The sequence below is a fragment of the Danio rerio genome, chromosome 19 (assembly GCF_052040795.2).
Source record: "Danio rerio strain M-AB ecotype USA chromosome 19, GRCz13ab, whole genome shotgun sequence".
NCBI classification, from domain to species: domain Eukaryota; kingdom Metazoa; phylum Chordata; class Actinopteri; order Cypriniformes; family Danionidae; genus Danio; species Danio rerio.
Window position 1 is genome coordinate 49,310,001 of NC_141039.2, and position 7,500 is coordinate 49,317,500.

The 7,500-nt window shown below is 37.4% G+C and overlaps 2 protein-coding genes across 2 annotated transcripts in view; both read right to left on the minus strand.

The window, feature by feature from the left end:
* samd12 (sterile alpha motif domain containing 12) overlaps window positions 1-7,500 on the minus strand; it is a 155,189-nt gene that overhangs the window by 88,623 nt on the left and 59,066 nt on the right. The gene's annotated exons all lie outside the window — the stretch shown is intronic.
* LOC148679877 (uncharacterized) overlaps window positions 1-7,500 on the minus strand; it is a 165,856-nt gene that overhangs the window by 70,774 nt on the left and 87,582 nt on the right. The window lies entirely within an intron of this gene.

Below are 7,500 nucleotides of genomic sequence, written 5' to 3' on the forward strand. Positions count from 1 at the left end.
CTATTATTTTTGATATCACTGCTGCCACCTTCATAAAATTTTACTTTTATTATTATTATTATTATTATTATTATTATTATTATTATTATTATTATTATTATTATTTCTAAACACTATTTAAATATTATCAATGATATTCTGACTGTCATTGCCATTTTTACACATTGCTATTAATTTTATTTATATTCTACTTCTTTATTTATATTACAAAAGCAAAACCAAACCAAACCAAACCAAACCAAACAAAACAAAACAAAACAAAACAAAACAAAACAAAACAAAACAAAACAAAACAAAACAAAACAAAACAAAACAAAACAAAACAAAACAAAACAAAATCAAACAAATCCAAACAAAACCAAACAAATCCAAACAAAACTAAACAAAACCAAACTAAACTATAAAAACAAAAATAAACAAAACAAAAATCAAACAAAAACCAAACCAAACAATAAACCAAACCAACCAAGCCAAACCAAACCAAACCAAACTAAACCAAACAAAAAAATAAAAAATAAAAATCAAACAAAAAACAAAAACCAAAAAAAATTAAAAATAAATAAAAAAATCAAAATAAATAAATAAATCAAAACAAAAACCAAACCAAACAAATCAAACCAAAATAAACCAAAAACAAAACAAACCAAACCAAACTAAATCAAACCAAAAGCAAACACAAAATCCAATGTTGTCCATATTTGACACAGCTTCGGGTTAAAACAAACCATAATCTTTTGGGTCCACAGAAAAACTTATGCCATGTTTTTATGTCCACATCATGCATGAGGTCACTGTTGCTGTATGGGTGTTCACTAACATAACACATACTTTCCATATCACACACAAGCACGCTAGCCTGAAAGCCTGAAGTACTTAATGCTTAAGTAAATATATTTAGGTGTGTATCAGTCAGGGCAGAGTGCTTTCATTAGTTGGAATCAATCTGACATGATTTCAGATATCCGAAGTTCCATTTACAGTATACACTCAAAATATATTGGGTCGTTTTAACCCAATGTTGGGTCAAATATGAAACAAACATTGCATTGTAAAACCCAACAGTCAACCTTATCAAATGAAATGAGTGTAGTTAACTCGAAATTTACCAAAGGTTAATTTTGAATCATTTGAAAAAGTTTTGAACTATTCAAAACCAAACAAAAAATAAAAAAGCAAAACAAAACCGAACAAAAAACAAAAACAAAACAAAACAAAGCAAGAAAAGACAAGACAAGACAAGACAAGACAAGACAAGACAAAAACCAAACAAAGACCAAACAAAACCAAAAAAAAAATAATAATAAAAAAAATAAAAAAATAAAATAAAAATAAAGAAGCTAAACAAAACCAAACCAAACAAAAAAACAAACAAAAAAACAAATAAATAAAAAGTAAAGATCAAACAAAAAATGAAAACAATAAAACAAAAATCTAACCAAACAAATCAAGACCAAACCAAACAATAAACTAAACCAACCAAGCCCAACCAAACCAAACCAAACCACAACACAACACAACTCAAAATCTCAGTAGCAAGAAAGCAACGTCACTGTAACATCTTACCTGCAATAAACACTGCCAACACTACATTCAAATACCTTTATGTGATATTAATATTATATTCAGTGATATAGGCTTGACTTATAATCGTTCAGCACAAATAAGCAAACCAGGACAGCTGATTTCCAAAGTGAAAATCAACTCAAGCATGAGACTTCTTGCAATTAAAATCCTTCCTTGCTTTGATTGAACCACAATATAAAATCCATGTGCATCCGCATCAATCTCTGTCCACAATAGCATGAAAGCCAACGAGTGATTTCCGCTGGCTGGACAGTTGTGTGAAGTAGAAAACAGTGTCGGTTACTGTCCGGTTGACTGTAACTGATAAAGTCTCTGTGGTCAGCCATCTCTCTGGCATTCACAGGAGCCAAAATCTAATTATTTTCTCTGCATGGTCCAACGAGCCCTAAAGGTTAATTATTGTCTGTCTGCATGATACCCGACTGCCAGAGCACAATAAAAGCTGTTAGTCGCCGCAGAAAGCAGATAATGTCACGCGGTGTGTGTCCAAGTGGCCGACAGGAGTTAGCAGGTGCACTTGGAAAGTTTATCCAGGATCTACAGCTCCAGCTGTGATGCACTATTTAGACTAGCATGTTTGATTTGTAACGCACAGTATTAGAGGGAATCAAAGACATGCATCTGGTGATGGGGAGAAATGTCAATATGGGATATGTGGTGGGGAGAAATGTAATTAAAATGTAATTAAAATAAATTAATTACACTTTTTTCACCTACACTGTTCATCCATCCATCCATCTGTCAGAGAATCAATTTAACCATCAGGTTATTTGCTCATTTATCCATCTATCAATTTATACATCCATTTGCATATCCATCCATCCATCCATCCATCCATCCAACCATCCATCAACCCATCCATTCATCCATCCATCCATATATCCACTTGTCTGTCAATCCATCCATCCAGCCAAAAGCCAATCCATCCATCCACCCCTTCATCCATCCGTCTATGCATCTATCCATCCATCCATTTCAACAATCCATTCATCAACCCATCCATTCATCCATCCATCCATATATCCGCTTGTCTGTCAATCCATCCATCCAGCCAAAAGCCAATCCATCCATCCACCCCTTCATCCATCCGTCTATGCATCTATCCATCCATCCATTTCAACAATCCATTCATCAACCCATCCATTCATCCATCCATCCATATATCCGCTTGTCTGTCAATCCATCCATCCAGCCAAAAGCCAATCCATCCATCCACCCCTTCATCCATCCGTCTATGCATCTATCCATCCATCCATTTCAACAATCCATTCATCAACCCATCCATTCACCCATCAATCCATCCGTCCATCAATCCATTCATCCCTCCATCAATCCTTCCATCCAATCCAACAATCCATTCATCAACCTATCCATTCATCCATCCACCCATGAAGCCATCCTTCCGTCTGTCAATCCATCCATCCAGCCAAACGTCTATCCATCCATCCAATCCTCCAACCACCCATCAATCCACCTATTCATCAAACCACCCATCTGTCAATCCATCCCTGTCAATCCATCCATCCATTCATCAATCCATCTGTCTATTTGTTTGTCAGTCCATCTGTCAATCCTTCCATCTATCTGTCAATCTACCGATCCACTGCTTCTTCCATCCATCAATCCATGAATCCATCTATTCGTCCATTCTTCAATCCATCCATCAATCCAACTATTCATCAAACCATCCATTCATCCATCAATCATCCATCTGTCAATCTATTCATCCATTCGTCAATCCATCTGTCAATCCATCCGTCCATTTGTTCGTTAGTCCATTTGTTAATCCCTCCATCTATCCGTCAATCTATCCATCCACTGCTCCATTCATCCATCCATTTGTCAATCCATCCATCAATCTATTCATCCATCCATCCATCCATCCATCCATCCAACAATTCAACTATCCATCTATCAATCCATCTATCTATCTATCTATCCGCCAATCCATCCATCCACCCCTTCATTCATTCATTCGTTTGTCAATCCATCCATCAATCCATTCATCAATCCATTCATCAATCCATCCATCAATTCAACTATCCATCTATCAATCCATCTATCTATCCGCCGATCTATCCATCCACCCCTTAATCCATCCATCCACCCATTTGTCTGTTTGCCAATCCGTTCATCAATCCATCCATCCATCAATTCAACTATCCATCTGTCAATCTATCTATCTATCTGTCCGTCAATCCATCCATCCAACCCTTAAACCATCCATCCATCCATTCATCTGTTCCCCAATCCATTCATCAATCCATCCATCCATCAATTCAACTATCCATCTATCAATCCATCTAACTAACCTTCAATTCATCCATCCACTGCTTAATCCATCCGTCCATCAATCCATCCATCTATCCACCCATTTGTCAATTCAACCATCTATTCGTCAAACCAGCTATTCATCCATCCATCCATCCATCCATCCATCCATCCATCCATCCATCCATCAGTCTATCCTTGTCCATGTAACTGTATATGCATCCATCCATCTGTCTGTGTTTATCAATTTGTCCACACATTCTTTAGTCCATACATAAATCCATCCTTTATTCGATCATCTGTCCATCCGTTTATTAATTTACTTATCCATACATGTATCAGTCATCTGCAATGACACTGTTGTATGAAATCAAACCGGAACTGAATAATGAAATGAGCCGGATAATGAAACTACTGAAGCTGCTTTATAGGTGAATCAAGTCACTGATTCAGTTGAACTGAACCGGATCAACATTAAACTGAGCTGAATAATGGCACAATTGTGTCATTTAAAAAGCTTCTTTACAGCAGATTTCAAATGAGTCACATCTCCGATTAAGCCCGCATCATTGATTTAGTAGTTTTCCTGTTTATTACTGTGAATCTGCTTTAAGGCAATGTGTACTGCATAAAGGGCTACATAAATAAAGGTGACCTGACTTAATCATCAACATGTAACAGATGCCGTGCACCTGGAATGAAGCTATAAATTGCCCTTTTCATTCTGGCAGCGCAGCAAACACTAATGCTTAGCCTAGCTTTAGTCTGTCAGGCAGAGCAGCTCCTCTTTTGTGCCTTAAAAACACTGTCCTTCTCTGGCTGATTTAGACGGCATCTGTGTGCTGTCTGTTTCCATGCGCGTCATTGTTTAATTTAGTCTGTATATCAGAGAGAAAACAAAACACAGCAGTGACAGCTGAGGCCTTTGCGGAATAATAACCCTCTTTCTCTCCTTTTCAATCACCAACTCTTTCTTTGAAGAAACGCTTAGCCAGTAAACACTGAGGTCAAGAGTTTTGAATCCCATTGAACTGCGAGAACACACAGAAACAAGACACACGGCAGCTCCTCAACACTGGAGCGGAGAAAGAAGCTGCTATGATTATATTTCAATAACCTCTGACAATATTTTTATAGCCATTTTTTGTGGATCGATCTATCTATCTATCTATCTATCTATCTATCTATCTATCTATCTATCTATCTATCTATCTATCTATCTACCCACCCACCCACCCACCCACCCATCCATCCATCCATCCATCCATCCATCCATCCATCCATCTATCTATCTATCTATCTATCTATCTATCTATCTATCTATCTATCTATCTATCTATCTATCTATCTATCTATCCATAAATCCATCCATCCATCCATCCATCCATCCATCCATTCTTCTATCTATCTATCTATCTATCTATCTATCTATCTATCTATCTATCTATCTATCTATCTATCTATCTATCTATCTATCTATCTATCCATCCATCCATCCATCCTTCTATCTATCTATCTATCCATCCATCCATCCATCCATCCATCCATCCATCCATCCATCCATCCATCCATCCATCCATCCATCCATCCATCTATCTATCTATCTATCTATCTATCTATCTATCTATCTATCTATCTATCTATCTATCTATCTATCTACCCATTCATCCAACATTATTGTTCCATTGACCTGTCCACCAGTTCAAAATACCCAAACATCTTTCTGTCCATCCAACACTCATTGATATATCATCCATTCATCTTATCATCAACCCAACTGTCCATCCATTATTATCCATATATCTGCCTATCCACCATCCCATTTTCCCACCAACACATTATTGATCACCCTATCCATCCGTCCATATATTTGCCAATCTATTAAACATCTTTTTATCATAAAAATCCATCCATCTATTCCACCACCCATCTATCCATCCATATTTCAATTTACCCATCCATTTTCCAATCCATCCAACAATATTCACCCATCCACCCATCTGTCAGTCTACCCATTTATCTATTTATTCACCCAACCATCTATTTGTTCATCCAACATCTATTGATCTATCATCCACTATCTCTCCATCCATCACCAGTCCATCCACCTTTATTTACATATCTGCACATCCACCAACCCATTCATATCCATCCATCCATCCATTACATATCAATCTATTCATCTGTCTGTCCATCCATCCTTTTATCTGTCTGTCCGTCCATCCAACAAATACTAATCTATCCATCGATGGATCGACCATCCATCCATCCATCCACCCATCCATCCATCCTTTAATCAACATATTCGTCTTCCCATTCATCTAACATTATTTGTCCATCCACCAGTCTACCAGTTCAAAATGCCCAAACATCTATCTGTCCATCCAACACCTATTGATATTATCCATCCATCTCTTCATCCACCCAACTGTCCATTCATCCAACATTATCCATATATCTGCCCATTCACCATCCTTTTTACCCACCTAAACATTATTGATCCATCCATCCATCCATCCATCCATCCATCCATCCATCCATCCATCCATCCATCCATCGTCCCACCCATTCATCCATCCATCCATATATTTGCCAATCTATTAAGCATATTTTTATAAAGCAATCCATCCATCCATCCATCCATCCATCCAACAACCCACCCATCTCTACTTCAATCTGTCCCACCATCCATCTATCCATCCATCATTCAATTAACCCATCCATTTTCCTATTCATCCAACGACGTTCATCCATCCACCCATCAGTCAGTCTACCCATCCATCTATTTGTTCATCCAACATCTACTGATCTATCATCCACCCATCTGTCCATCCATCCACCAGTCCATCCACATTATTTATATTTCTGCCCATCCACCAACCCATTCACCCATCCATTCATGCATCTATCCATCCATTACCTATGAATCTATCCATCTATCTGTCCATCCATTCTTTTATCTGTCTGTCCATCCAACAAATACTAATCTATCCATCCATCCATTCATCCATCCATCCATCCATCCATCATTGTTCCATCTATCCATCCATTGATCTCTCCAGCCTGATCTCACGAGAAAACGTAAGTATTTTACGTTTTGCCAGTTTAGTGGCTAATTCGTACAAATTCGTATGAGTTCAGTCGTACGAAATGGTACGATTTTAAAAAGGAGGCGTGGCACCTGACCCCACCTCTAACCCCAACCGTCATTGGGGGATAAGCAAATCGTACTAAATTGTACGAATTAGATCGTACGAATTCATACGAATTAGCCACTAAATGAAAAAGTTACGAATTGCCGTGAGATTGTGTTGATCTCTCTGTCAATACACCCAGTATTGATCCATCCATTAATTGATCCATTCAACACCTATCAATCTATCCATCCATCCAATCATCCATCTGTCCATTCATTCATCCAACATTATCAATCATCACTTATCATCCCTCTATATTTTTATCACTAAACAACATCTGACAATAACAGAGCAGCAACACAACACAGAAATTTGCATAGCGACAGGGTATGGTCTACTGTAGGTATTATAACATTGAGGTGGTTTGTGAGGGCATGCCTTGTGAACACTTTAAAATCATCCTTAAAAGGGAATTTTCACATTCAGAATTTGCCACACTTAAAGACAT